Genomic DNA, 15911 nt, shown 5'->3' on the forward strand with positions numbered 1-15911 from the left:
ACCTCACCTTGGCGAGGACTGAAGAAGATGTCACTAATTCAGAAGCCTATGTGACAGAGTCTTTTACAGATATTGCTACAGAAAGTGCCAGCGAGACTGTTCCAGAGACTGACACTACACTACAGGATGAAAGAGACACTTCTACAGTATCCCGCAGTGAGACCACCACAGTGCCTACCACTACTCTACATGTTACGAAGGATGAAAAAGGCACTTCTACAGAATCCCATGGGAGGACCACCGCCATGCCTACCACTACTCTACATGTTACAACGGATAAAAAAGGCACTTCTACAGAATCCCTCAGAGAGACTACTCCAGTGCCTACCACTACTCTACATGTTACAACGGATAAAAAAGGCACTTCTACAGAATCCCTCAGAGAGACTACTCCAGTGCCTACCACTACTCTACATGTTACAACGGATAAAAAAGGCACTTCTACAGAATCCCGCATAGAGACTACTACAGCGCCTACCACTACTTTACATGTTACAATGGATGAAAGAGGCACTCCTACAGAATCCCCCAGAGAGACCACTACAGTGCCTACCACTACTCTACATGTAACAACGGATAAAAAAGGCACTTCTACAGAATCCCTCAGAGAGACTACTCCAGTGCCTACCACTACTCTACATGTTACGAGGGATGAAAGAGGCACCTCTACAGAATCCCGTGGGGAGACCACTACAGTGCCTACCACTACTCTACATGTTACGAGGGATGAAAAAGGCACTTCTACAGTATCCCGTAGGGAGACCACTACAGTGCCTACCACTACTCTATATGTTACGAGGGATGAAAAAGGCACTTCTACAGAATCCCACAGGGAGACCACTACAGTGCCTACCACTACTCTACATGTTACAGTGGATGAAAGAGGCACTTCTACAGAATCCCTCAGAGAGACCACTACAGTGCCTACCACTACTCTACATGTAACAACGGATAAAAAAGGCACTTCTACAGTATCCCACAGTGAGACCACTACAGTGCCTACCACTACTCTACATGTTACGAGGGATGAAAAAGGCACTTCTACAGAATCCCGTGCGGAGACCACCACAGTGCCTACCACTACTCTACATGTTACAACGGATAAAAAAGGCAGTTCTACAGAATCCCACAGAGAGACTGCTACAGTGCCTACCACTACTCTACATGTTACAACGGATAAAAAAGGCACTTCTACAGAATCCCACAGTGAGACCACTACAGTGCCTACCACTACTCTACATGTTACAATGGATGAAAATGGCACTTCTACAGTATCCCACAGAGAGACCACTACAGTGCCTACCATTACTCTACATGTTACAACGGATAAAAAAGGCACTTCTATAGAATCCCTCAGAGAGACTACTCCACTGCCTACCACTACTTTACATGTTACGAGGGATGAAAAAGGCACTTCTACAGAATCCCGTGCGGAGACCACTACAGTGCCTACCACTACTTTACATGTTACAACGGATAAAAAAGGCACTTCTACAGAATCCCGTGCGGAGACCACCACAGTGCTTACCACTACTCTACATGTTACAAGGGATGAAAAAGGCACTTCTACAGAATCTCACAGTGAGACCACTACAGTGCCTACCACTACTCTACATGTTACAACGGATAAAAAAGGCACTTCTACAGAATCCCTCAGAGAGACCACTACAGTGCCTACCACTACTCTACATGTTACAACGGATAAAAAAGGCACTTCTACAGAATCCCACAGAGAGACCACTACAGTGCCTACCACTACTCTACATGTTACGGAGGATGAAAAAGGCACTTCTACAGAATCCCTTGGGGAGACCACTACAGTGCCTACCACTACTCTACATGTTACGAAGGATGAAAGAGGCACCTCTACAGAATCCCGTGGGGAGACTACTACAGTGCCTACCACTACTCTACATGTTACGAAGGATGAAAAAGGCACTTCTACAGTGAATGTCCCTACTCAACATGAAGAGAGCCTTACTACAGCCGACCTTGTAAAAATAACAACTGAACAGATTACCACAGAGGCTGTAACTTTCCCTTCTAGAACATCAGATATGGATTTTTACCCATCCACTGTCCCATCAATCACGACGGATTCCCTGAGTAAAATCTCTCTGCAGTTCATAGTGGAAGGTGAGTGTACAATAACCACAGGATCCATACATATTTTTTTATTTCTTCTGCATTTGTCTAATTTAGTTTTATGTCCAAGTTTACTGCAACAGGGAAAGAGAGTGGGTAACAGGAAATAGGTGACAGGGGCAGCAGATGGGCCCCTTATTCTTCAGGGGCCCCAGTGCACCTAACTGGATGCACCTATGGTAGTTCCACCTCTGACTGTGGGCTTATTAAAGTGCCAGGACTGGCTTCACTAAAACCTGTGTTAAATGACTGGATTGTGGGTGCCATGATGGACACGTGAACAGATAATGCCAGGATCTTATGCTGGATTCTATGGGGTATTACGTATGACTGGGGTAATTTAACCGGTTTGAAAGAAGGGCAATGGGCATTAATGCCGGAGACTACCATCCATTACCCCTCATAGTAAATTACTGCAAATGATTGAATTCCCCCTTGAGGTGCCCATACACCGGTCCGATTTGAGCCGATACCACCCGTTTCCTATGGATCGGGCTAATATATTGTGTGAAATCGTCCCAAATCTGAGGTGTTTGACATCAGGTCCGATCCGCTGCGAGTTCCTGTGCACATCAAATCGGAGCATGGACATTACAGTGGCCAATCCCGTTATCGGGATCGGAGGGATCCCGGGATTTGGCACAAAAATGTCCGGGATTTTAGTCCCGGGATTGGAGTATTCAATCCCGGGATTTCGGGATAAGGCTGCGTATGCACAGTCTAATGCCGCACCCGCTCAGAAGCTGCCCGGCTGTTCCCGACCCCGGCATGCGGCCTGTGCAGCGGGACCTCTGACCGTCACGCTGCGCAGGCCGCAGCATCCTGCAACTGATGACCGCTCCTATCCTCCCCTCCTGCCCAGCTAGTGCTGCCGCTACCTGCCCGGAGGCACCATGGCAGCGCTGCTGTCTGCCCTGCTCCTGCCTATGTAAGTAATTTTGCAGGGCAGCACCAGGCACCCCCCGCAGCGCTGCTCTGCCCTGTTCCCGGCTGCCACGCACCCGCCCGCCAATGTAGGGGTGGACAGGGCGTGTTTTGCTTTTAGGGATGCCAATCCTGGGATCCTGAGAATCCTGGGATTGAGCATTTTTCAATCCCGGAATCCGGGATTGAAGAAATGCCCCGGGATTGGCATCCCTACTGGATACCTTATGTGCAGCACATAAGAGAAATCGTAATTGGACCATCAGCGGCACATCAATGTATTGCATCCTATTTCCTTTGAACTTCCCGGGAGACCTTTTACATGCAATAAATCACATGCGCTCAAGGGAAAAGCAGGCCCAACTTGTGTCTCTGACAAGTCAGACCTGTGTGTGGCCACCTCTAGATGTGGGAGGAGTGTGTCCAAACTTATATCAGAATTGCAGTTTAAAAGTAGTTAAAATCTATTGCATTAGATTACGGGTGTCAAACACAAGGCCCGCGGGCCAAATCCGGCCCACCAGACCTCGTCATGTGGCCCGCGCGAGGAGATAGCACGCAGGGCAGTGTGTCCAAGCTCCTGCCTAGGCCACCTCCTCTCACCCACCCCACCGCGGCCGCCTTACCTGTTCCTTCACTGTCGGCGGCCATGTTCCTGTAGGCACATATGTATGCGGCTACAGAAACATGGCCGCCGGCCTCCACGGCTACGTGGAGGAGGGCCCGGCCGCCTGTTCCCTCTGATGCCTGGCAGTGACAGACACTGGGTGGGGACGTCATGACGATGACGCCGCCCGCCCATGCGTCTGTAGAGAAGTAGGAGCAGGCAGGGAAGCTGGACCGGGAGTCGGGGACAGTGTGGCCGCAGCAAGCAGTGAAGAAAAGCTGGAAGCCGCAGCAGCTGCAGGACAGACGAAGAAACAGTAAGTGAGGATGAGGATCACACTCACAATAAAAAAATATATATATATATCTTCTGTTTCCTGAGGTGTCCCCGTGTATAATAATAATAATAATGCCATGACACCACAGGCTGCTCCTCCTGTATAATCATTTATGTGTCATGGCATTACTTTTATTATATTATACAGGGGGAGCAGCCTGTGGTGTCATGGCATTATTATTATACAGGGGTAGCAGCCTGTGGTGTCATGGCATTCATTTTATATTATACAGGGGGAGCAGCCTGTGGTGTCATGGCATTATAATTATACAGAGGGACCTACAGATACAACCGGCCCTTTGAGGGTGACCAAACTGCTGATGCGGCCCCCCGATTAATTTGAGTTTGACACCCCTGCATTAGATCATTGCCAAACCTTCACTCCAAAACTGCACTGTCTGAGGTTTGGTTGATGCATTCCAAGAATGTTGACTGGTTCTAAATGTCAACAGTCAGAATATCCATATAGATTAAAGGGGTCTATGGACGAAGCATTGGGGAAAGAAAGTACCAGCCAATCAGCTTCTGTCATTTTTTAATCAAAGCCTGTAGTATGACACTTAGGAGCTGATTGGCTGGTATTTTATCTCTGTCCACTTTATCTCTCTCTCTAATGGCTCAAAATGCCAATATGGTCATAAAGTCTACACTAGAATGTCGGCATACTTTTTTTTTTAGCCTAACTCTAAACTAAAATGTAAAAACAACAAATTAATGCACTGCTGACGTTATATGCTAGTATTATGAACATGTTGACATTATGACAATGTCGACATCTGTGAAAGTCAACCTTTCCCCTAACTTTTACGTCACCATTCAGAACCAGTTCACAATCCTGCTGGATCCCCTCTGCAGCACCACATACAGAACATCCTATGGATTTTACTGAATAGCAGAAAGTGATACAGGTTTAATCCCTTAAAGTTGTCCTTGAAGGCACCCCTAACAGTTCAGGTTTCCAAGTCACCCGGCCGGAGCACTGTGTATCATCAACTGTCACATTTTAAAAATCCACAGGTGAACTGGAAACCTGAACTGTTGGAGCTACTTAAGGACCTGGATTGGGAACCACTACTTTAAGGGATCAGAATCAGAATCAACTTTATTGGCCACGTATACTTGTGTATACTAGGAATTTGACTTGGATTGCTGTGCAACAGCCAGTTAGGTACAGTTAAACAGTGACAGATATGAGAACACATACAGGTATAGGCTAGGAGGGATTCGGTATGAAATCCTGACAGTAAAAATACCGACAGCTATTGACCGACGTTCAAAATCCCGACATGGTCAAAATACCGACATTTAAAATCCCGACAAGGTCAAAATACCGACATTTAAAATCCCGACAAGGTCAAAATACCGACGTATAGAATGTACAGGTGAAAAAGTCAACATGACTTTCGGTCGACAGGTCGCGAGGTCGACATGGTTTTTTTCACTGTTTTTTTTAGCCGACATGTGCCGACAGGCGGTATTTCATGCCCTACCATCCACTAGGGCGTGGAGGGAGAATAAAATAGTGTGTCTGAAGCATCGTGAGCAAAGCGAGCGATGCGAGGGGCTGCGGTTGACTTCCAACTGTGTCCATGTCGACATTTGGGTAAAAAACTGTGAAAAAACCCATGTCGACCTCGCGACCTGTCGTCCGAAAGTCATGTTGACTATTCTCCACGATGACACGCATAGCGCTATTATAATTCCAAGACTTCCAGTTATCACGAGATGGAGGTGGAACGCAGCGAGGGTCAGGACTTCCGACCAGACTGACACGCATAGCGCGTACAAACATTGCAAGTCATCGCGAGATCAGGAGCCCGCATGCACGCGACGCACCGCGTCACCAAGAATAAATGGAACACAGCAAACTTCCGGCTTCCGCTAAAGGTGGAACGCACGGAAGTTCCTGAACGGAGTCCGGCGTAATCACAGCTGATTTCTTTATCAGCATAACGCCGGTAATTACAAAAACCGGTTGGGACTTTTTAACTGTTTTAATGTGAACGGATAGGATGTAATAGTGGTTAGTAGTCCATGTCTGGAATTAGGCAAATTTTTTTAAGTGGTATGTTTGGGTATAAATACCCTAGCAAGACAACATGTCTCCAAGCCTTGATAAAGGACAGAATCAGTCTGAAACGCGTTGGCGGAGGGGATTGATGTGCTTTGGACAGACCACCAGGACCGGGAGATCGAGCAGTATCCAGGGACGCCTGAAGTATTATCATCACATGCTGTTTGAGTCTGCTTTTGTTTAAGTAGACATCTCATTCTGGTGAGAGTCCAAAACATTTATCCCATTTTCATGTTATATGTTTTAAATTCTGTGTGTCTTCAATAAAACGGTATTTCACCATATGGAGATATCTCCTTGTATATCCTCTACTTACGGGAGAAATATGGAGAAATAAGGAGGACCACATTTGAAGACCTGTTTGCCTATTCACTAACCACATGCGCAGATTGTCTACTTGTCTAGTGGACAATTGAATCGGGTACGGTTCCCATCTTAATACACCTTGGGATAGATTTATTCCTGTATTTTAAGGTTTTACACTATATCGCTGTCTTTTCCTTACATGTTTCATGAATAAGCCTTTGAAATACATGTGAAGGAGGGACACAAAGAAGGAGCGCCTGAAAGAACTGTCGGTATCTTGTTTGTTTTTGACTTTTTCACCTGTCTACATTCTATATGTCGGTATTTTGACCTTGTTGTGATTTTAAATGTCGGTATTTTGACCTTGTCTGGATTTTAAATGTTGGTATTTTGACCTTTGTTTTTTTTCATGGAATTTTGCGCTGAGAGCTGCTCTTATAGATTCATTTTAAGGTGTATAGGAAAGAGCGCTTAAAAAAATAAAATTACAGGTGAAAATGAAAAAATATATATCATGAATCGTATAACGAGTGGTACCTGCAAAAAAACTTGTATGGATTAGTATATAATGTTTACACCCTTTTGGGGAAAAATTATAAGTAATAGGTCCAGTGCCCCTGTCCCTACCTCACCCTGCGATCTGCTGCATGTGCTGGATGTTGTTAGCACAATGTGCCGCCAATCTGTGATGTTGCATACCTCCGCGCGAGCGTCCGAAAAGGGGGCTGGCGTATGCAAATGGGGCGCGGCTTATGCTAATTAGCCGCGACCTAATTTTCATACGAGAATAGACGCTGTGCGCATGCACACAGCGTCTATTCTACTAGATTGGGGGGTCTCCCAACTGCCACCCCCGCAGCAGTACAATGCCTGCCGCGGGTGGGACAGCGGGACAGGACCCGAAAATCGGGACTGTCCCGCTGTAATCGTGACAGTTGGGAGGTATGATGTTGGCTGGAGCTTGATATCGGGGCGTTCAAAAGCCACTACTAAGCAGTGCAGCGAGTGACAGAAGGACTCCCAGCACCATCAAGGGTCACTGCTAAATATGGGTGGGACAGCTGGACAGTATCCCCCAAAAAACAGGACTATCCTGTGAAAATAGGGACAGTATGGAGGTTTGGATTCACAAGCAAAAGCAGCAATCCCAACAGTGACACCTGCTGGCAATTATAAGGAACTGCACAAGGTCTGAATGGCATCTTCCTCTAATCTTTATACCAGTGGTGGGAAACCTCAGGCCCGGGGGCCGTATGCGCCCCCCCCCCCCCCCCCCCCAAGCCGGTCTGAGTGGCCCACTCACCTACGAGCCGCTTTGCCGGGAGTCAAGTACAGGGGAATTCTCGCGAGAGGTCGGTAGTTATCGCGAGATTCCTCTTAATCAACAGCAGCCGGAGACTGACAGTCCTATTCAGCGGCAGCCGCCGGAGCGTGGGACGGCTGCGGCAGGACAATTTGTAAGAGAAATTTTTACATATGGCCCCTGAAGGATTTTTTCCCCATACAAACGGCCCATGGCACAAAAAAGGTTCCCCACCCCTGGTTTATACCATTATTTTGAATTTCAATTATATGTTTTTAAGCTTTTTTTTTTTCATGTCATTTATACCCCTTTTACATCATGTACCAGTTCACACTGCACTGCGACCCGGGTTGAACACAGCTAAGGTCGACACAATCAAAAGGTCAACACAAGCATTAGGTCGACAATGGGAAGGTTAACAGTCAAATAGCGGGATGTACTAAAGGGAAAATGCATTAAAACGGGGGTTTTACCGCATTTTCCTATGTACCAATACCCGTCCGCCCCGTCTTCGCCTGGCAGGGTATCGCCAACTCTGAGTGGCGATACCCTATAGAAGCCTATGGGCTTCTATCGCCGTCCGCACGCCCCCCCCCCCCCTCCTCCTTTGATCTCCTCCTCCCCCAGCAGGTGTCACAGCCGGGAGGACATCCGGCTGCAGGGGGGAGGAGGAGACGCAGGGGGACACTGACAGCCGCCGGCATGTGATGGAGACCCCCGCAGACCACATCACAGGTATCGCGGGGGTCTCCGTCACCGCAACCCAATGCTAGCCGCATATGTTAGTACATATGCGGTAGCATCGCGGCGGCTGGCAGGCGAAGGGCGGCGGTGTATATTAATACATCCATCCCAATATGTCGACATGATTTTTTCACTTTTTTTGTCCCGAATTTTGACATAAGCCGACGTGGACACCGTTTCAGTCTACCGGCTCCCCTCGCATGGCTCGCTATGCTTGCCACGCTTCGGGCACGGTGCCTCGCTGTCCTCGTCACACTATTATTTTCTCCCTCCACGCTCCAGTGGGTGTAAAGGTACGAAATACCACCTGTCGGCACATGTCAACTCGAAAAACTTGAAAAGCTCATGTCGACCTTTTAAGTGTTGACCTTCCCATTATTTATCTAATGCTTGTGTCAACCTTTAGTGGTCGACCCAATGTTTTTCGACCTTCTTATTGTCAACCTAACAACCGTATCCCCTTTCTGTTTTATCCTCTGAAGTCACCCACCCAGCTCCCTCCTGCACATTCGGAGACTACAGACCAACATTCCTCTCACCCACTCCCAGTCACGGGGAAAGGCTGGTGACCAATGCTGACAGTGTATTCCAGCTGCGCCTGTCGGCACACGCGGCATATGAAAGGTACATTATTTATACCATCGGGAGGGACGCTCAATGTCCGCAATTTGCTGATAAACCTGGAGAGATGTCACCTGATGGCGTTACTAGGGACTCGGGCCATATTTATACAGGGTTGCCGACTCTCCCGGCTCCCGGAATCCTGGGACTTCGCACGGACTCCCAGATGAGGGCGTACTCGCCTACCTGACCCTCTCCATGAGGGAGAACATGCTCTGCTCCTGGACTTCTCTGGTAATGTAGGATTGCCAGCACCTGTGGTGACACCTTTCTTATCAGTTACCTAGCTCCCCACAGGTGCTGGCAATCATACATTATCCATATCTCCCAGCATGCCCCTCTCCAGGAGGACACAATGCTCTGTTCCTGTGCTTCCCAGGTAATGTAGGATTGCCAGCACCTGTGGTGACACCTTTCTTATCAGTTACCTAGCTCCCCACAGGTGCTGGCAATCATACATTATCCATACCTCCCAGCATGCACCTCTCCAGGAGGACACAATGCTCTGCTCCTGGGCTTCCCTGGTAATGTAGGATTGCCAGCACCTGTGGTGACACCTTTCTTATCAGTTACCTAGCTCCCCACAGGTGCTGGCAATCCTACATTATCCATACCTCCCAGCATGCCCCTCTCCAGGAGGACACAATGCTCTGTTCCTGGACTTCCCTGGTAATGTGTGATTGCCAGCACCTGTGGTGACACCTTTCTTATCAGTTACCTAGCTCCCCACAGGTGCTGGCAATCATACATTATCCATACCTCCCAGCATGCACCTCTCCAGGAGGACACAATGCTCTGCTCCTGGGCTTCCCTGGTAATGTAGGATTGCCAGCACCTGTGGTGACACCTTTCTTATCAGTTACCTAGCTCCCCACAGGTGCTGGCAATCATACATTATCCATACCTCCCAGCATGCCCCTCTCCAGGAGGACACAATGCTCTGCTCCTGGGCTTCCCTGGTAATGTAGGATTGCCAGCACCTGTGGTGACACCTTTCTTATCAGTTACCTAGCTCCCCACAGGTGCTGGCAATCATACATTATCCATACCTCCCAGCATGCCCCTCTCCAGGAGGACACAATGCTCTGTTCCTGGGCTTCCCTGGTAATGTATGATTGCCATCACCTGTGGTGACACCTTTCTTATCAGTGACCTAGCTCCCCACAGGTGCTGGCAATCATACATTATCCATACCTCCCAGCATGCCCCTCTCCAGGAGGACACAATGCTCTGTTCCTGGGCTTCCCTGGTAATGTATGATTGCCATCACCTGTGGGGAGCTAGGTAAAGGTGTTTCACCACAGGTGCTGGCAATCCTACATTACCAGGGAAGTCCAGGAACAGAGCATTTTCTCCCGCATGGAGAGGGTCAAGTAGACAAGTATGGATGAGGGCCCTTTTCTCCCGCAGCTGCTGCCGCCTCACTTGAGCGTTATATGCTGTGCATTCGCTAGATGCTGACGCCCTGCCGGCATGATGACGCCGGCATCATCGCGTTGGCGCCATCAAAGAGATGACGCTGACAGAGCAGTAACTTAGGAGGAGATAACAGCGTGTCTTACGGGGCGGGGTAAATGTATTCACTCACTCCGGCTATTACATTCTTTTTCAAAAGTAGGCAACCCTGTATTAATATTGATGGGCTCCAGAGCAAGGTGTCCAGATGGAAGATCGACAGTATATAGTCATCAGGCTGACACCAGGTGGTCACCAGGGTCAAAGGTTTGAGAGTATGATGGTCAACATGGACCTAGGTTCATATGTTCAAAAGGTAGACAACAAACAAAGGTAGTTAGAAAACACTGGTATGCAAATGATCGACACCCAAAAATGTTGACATGGTTTTGCATAATTATTAAAGTTAGAGTTAGGGTTAAGCACCTGGGGGAATGTTAGCGTTAAGCAGCCGGGGCGGTTAGGGTTAGGCAAATGGGCCCTTATTCTGGTTCACTCCAAATGCAATTTATTTCTCAAATGGACAAAACCATGTGCACTGCAGGGGGGCAGATGTAAAATGTGCAGAGAGAATTAGATTTGGGTGACTTATTTTGTTTCTGTGCAGGGTAAATACTGGCTAGTTAGGATTAGAGTTATGGTTAGAATTTTTAAAATGTCTAAAATAGTAAGCCTTTCTTTGTCAACAATTTGCATGTCTGCCTTTTCCCCAGGTCGACCTTTGAGACCCTTGCAACCTAAGTCCATGTTATTTATTTTATTTATTAACAGTTTCTTATATAGCGCAGCGTATTCCATTGCGCTTTGATCATTTAGTTATTGACCTATTGTCTGTCTATGACTGTCTACGTACTGTCTGTTCTTCAGTCCGTACCCGTTTGGGAAGAGCAGCGTGGTCCGGCATTACACTATTACTGTTTTGTTTCTTCATCTATTTTTACTTATATTTTAGTATAACAGATTTCAAGGTTAGTGGTCCTGCTGGCATTGCCAAATTGCTAACCGCCCGATCGCGATCCAACACAAGGAGTATGACGGTAACATGGACACCAGGCGAAGATGACCTCGGAGACCATGTACCTTTCTGTTTCGTAGCAGAAACCACCAATGGGTCAGTATTATGGTCATTATTCCATGACGTTTCTTTACCAGACCCATTTGATGCCCCCCCTTTAAAAAAGTGCTCTTCCTTAATGACTGACTGTAGTTTTTGCAATTCTATGGACTTCACAATCAGCATTGCCTTCCATCATATACTAAATAAGATAATCTGGGTAACCCCGGCGTCTCGCACAGCACCGAACGTGGACTTCATTACACCCGGCCCAATCTGCTTGTCGCATAATATTGTGTGTTATGTCTTTCTAGGTACCAGTCAGAAATGCGATGTGTGATTGTAGTGGTTGGACCCAGCAAATTAGGTATGTTCTGTTATACTTTAATATCCCACCAACTATATAACCCACATATTGCAGGCCTTAAATTAAGTAGCATTATGAAATACATAATCACAAAGTTGTATATTCTGTAATCGTTCACAGCTGATAATGGCTGGCAGTGATAATGATAAAGAACCGCAGGAATGAAGTGTGGGGCGTACCTCCCACACTATACAGTTCGCTCTGGACTATGCAGCTACAACACTGTGTAGGACTTTGCCAGAGCCACATTAAATTGTATTGGAAGAGAACACCTCTGCATTCAGATCCAAATTTCACCACAGTAGTAATAAATCAATGAGCGGGAGGGTGGGGGAGTGTGGGGGGTGCCTTAGGGGTTTTACACTTACCAACCGTTGGCTGGATCCAATCAACACAATAATGTGTAATCTCCAGTAGCAGAACAGCCAGTATTTACCACGTTACAAAACACTGGCAAAAGTGGGTTTCAAAAATAAAGAAATGCGTGGTGAGAAAACGATTTGATTAAAACTCTGTATAATGGGTGTTTGGTAATACAATCATGTTTAAAGCATTTACATTTGATTGGGAACAAAAGGCACCAACAGGAACCCTAAGAATAAGTCATTTCTACATCAGACTGATTTAGTTATTGCTTTCGTACATATATACGTTCACATATACTCCCATGGCTCCTAAGTATCCCACGTCTTAAACACCCAATCTTAGACCCAACTCTGACTGCTGGAAAAAGTATAGACTTACATCAACCTTCAGCCCAAAATTATCTCTCCCCATGCCTTTACAATATCACCCAGACTTACCACCAAACTCACTCTCCCTACCGTTCCTCTCTATTTGGGCCAAGGTCGGCATCTCTAGATTGTCCCACCTAATAGGTCCCACAGGACTCTGATCCTTTACTGAACTGAACTGAATTATGACCTACCCTCCAGCTGCTTTTGGGCATACTTACAAATAAGGAAAAAAAATGTGAGGATAACCAGCGCTAATTGAAGAACTTGCTTGTGAACTGGATGTATTTGAGACAGGTGAGATTCCTTAGGAACCACACTTACTTTTCAATCCTGTCTCGAGTTCACAAAGCAGTTTCTTTAATTTCCAACAGTAAGGATGCTTCTTCAGCTTCCAAGACAAACACTTACTTTAAAATACTTTCCCGAGTGCACCAAAAGGTATCTTTAAAACTCCTCTCTCATATATCACAGTGTAATATGGACGTGAGTAAACTTACATTGATATTCAGTCTCGCGTGTCCATAACAGTTTCTTCAAAGGATTCTCCAGAGACCCAGGTAGGTGCACACGATTTATTCACAAACACAGAAATGTAAAAAACAGGGAAATCGGGGTGTCAGTTCTCCGTCCACCGGCGCTGCAGACGCTGAAGTGAAAGGTTCTTTGTATAGTCCCGGTCTCCGTGTTGGATGCTGGTGGATGGTAAACCAGCCTGCACAGCACTCCCGTCAACGCGTTTCGGATTACTCCTTTATCAAGATGTGCTGCTCTCTTTCTTTCACCGGAATTTAAACCTGGAGGGCTGGTCACGTGATCTTTATTTCACCAATCACTTACAATGCCCTGAAATTGTTTTACCCGGCTCTCAATCACTTACTACTACAACAGTGACTATCTATACACAATCAAAATAAATAATCAGCATTAATGTTGTACAAATATTAAGAACATAATAAATAACAATTTTAAATAAAAACTGTAAAATATTTAATTAGCGGGCTAAAAACAATTAGCGGGCTAAAAACTTTCGGATATAATAAAGAGTATACCATAAAATACATCATAAAAATAGATTTAATCCTCGAACAATAAAAAGCATTAAATTACAATCCAAATTATAGAGCCGGGTAATAGAAAATGACAGACAGACATAAAAACAGAAATATTAGTCATGTATTAAAAGCACGATGTAAACCTAAAATACAAGATAATTAGATGAACCACTTGTACTCGAAATCTACATTGAGACCTCTGGGAACCAGAGTTCTTAGTTCGTATATAGTTTTCATCTCGAGTCTTGCTAGATCCTGTTCAGTATTTTTATTCCTCCAATTTTTATTACATACTTTGATCCCACAAAAGTTTTTTATATATTTGGTGTCACTAGAATGTTTTTCTTTGAAATGGAGAGATACATTGTGCAGCTCATTACCTTTTTTGATGTTACGCACATGTTCTCCCCACCTTTCTTTCAACATTATACCTGTCCTGCCCACATATTGAGTACCGCATGAGCATTCTAGGAGGTAATACTTACAAATAAGACACCTCACCCCCTTTGAAAAGTTATGCCTCGCTGATTTAATACCCAAACACCTAATTTCACAATGATACCATCTCTGTTTGGCCAGTCTTTCCCTGCCGGCTCCCTGGGCGACATGGCTCCACTTTACAAATCCTATATGACACAGAACTTGACACACCAGTACCACGATGACACCCCCCCTTCCCTTCTCCCCTCGTTTGTCCTTAATGTCCTCCCTCTCCTTACTCGTTAAACTCTAACTGCATTTCGTACTATACCTGTGATTAATTGGTTGCTGCACCAAAGCAACTCTGTATTGTCTCAGATTTGTACGATATGGTGTAACCACTGTCACATTCTTGTAGACTCATTGATGCTTTAATAACCAATAAAAACTAGTTTGCAAAAAAAAAAAAACATCTAAAGAGCTACTGAAATAAAATAAATAAAAAATCTGCCTAATAGCCGAAAAATGCCGCTTACACATTATTCCATACGTCGTGATGCTTATTACACATTATACCACCCACTGTAATGCCCCTGACACGTTATGCCACAAACCGCAATGCCCTTGACACAATAGGCCACACACCACAATGTCCCTGACTCAATATTCTACACACAGCAATGCCCCTGACACAATATGCAGCACACTGTGTAAGGCTTCAAATTAATTTTCAATGACCTGCTCCTTGCCAGGGGTCAATGCTTGTTGCCAGGGGCTTATGCTCATTGCCAGGGGTAATGTTTGCTGCCCGGGGTGAATGTTTGCTGCCCGGGGTCAATGCCCATTGCCAAGGGTTAAAGCATGTTGCCTGGGGTCAATGCTCGCTGCCAGGGGTCAATGCTCAGGGGGTTACATGGCATCAGCACTAAGTGCTCCTGGCACTTCTGAGTAACACTACAGTGCTGTGCTTCCTTTCAGATGCTACAGGTCAAATATGACCTGTAGCATCTGTCTCCTTTTAAGTGGAGGAGTGTGGGGGGAGGCGGCAGGCAAAAGAGAGGGACGGACATGTGGGCGGAGAAGAGGGATGGACAGGTGGGCTGGCACTCCGTGGTCAAGATAACCAGATTCCTACGGCGAGCACCCAGTAGCTCGCGAGCGACAGTTTGGCAACCATGGGCTTAATGTAACCCTCAGATACATTATATTGTCTCATACCGCAATGTAAGTGGTCCATTGTCAGCTACAGTGTGTTAACACTTTCCCTCCCCTTCCAGTAAACACCGTCCTGACCTGCCATGAGGACTCCATGACTTTAATCATTGAAGAATCACCTGATAATGAACTCTATGAGAACAACTTCCGCCTGAATGATCCTCTGTGTCTGGTGTCCTCAAACGGCACCCACCTCATAGCAAGTGTTGGATACAACTCCTGCGCAACAGAGATCGAGGTATTAGTGTCATAGACTTCCATTACTCTAGCACATCCAGTCAGAAGGGGAACTAGAAACAATAAACTTGTTTGAAAAAAGAACAATACATTTATTAACAACATTTATTTAAGTCATAAAATTAAGCACAAACATAAAGGAAATTGATAAAAAAATCAAATGAAAATAAAAACGCGGTAGTGAATGGACCCAGACCATGGATCTGCAGGAGGGAACTGTAGAATAAATAGAACAAATGACTGTTGGTCTGGAAGATGCGTAACAATGGAGAAGACAGTTATGGTATTTATTGTGCCCACAGTGGATTAATAGT

At 46.0% G+C, this 15911-nt stretch overlaps 1 long non-coding RNA gene across 1 annotated transcript; it reads left to right on the forward strand.

The window, feature by feature from the left end:
• Positions 1 to 2029: 2029 nt before the first annotated feature.
• On the forward strand, positions 2030 to 11564 carry LOC146046311 (uncharacterized). Its single transcript, XR_014465845.1, has 3 exons — positions 2030 to 2136; positions 8922 to 9063; positions 11468 to 11564. It is a non-coding gene; the product is annotated as an uncharacterized LOC146046311 (long non-coding RNA).
• Positions 11565 to 15911: the final 4347 nt, after the last annotated feature.

Source organism: Crinia signifera, chromosome 11, assembly GCF_055691185.1.
Source record: "Crinia signifera chromosome 11, ASM5569118v1, whole genome shotgun sequence".
NCBI lineage: Eukaryota > Metazoa > Chordata > Amphibia > Anura > Myobatrachidae > Crinia > Crinia signifera.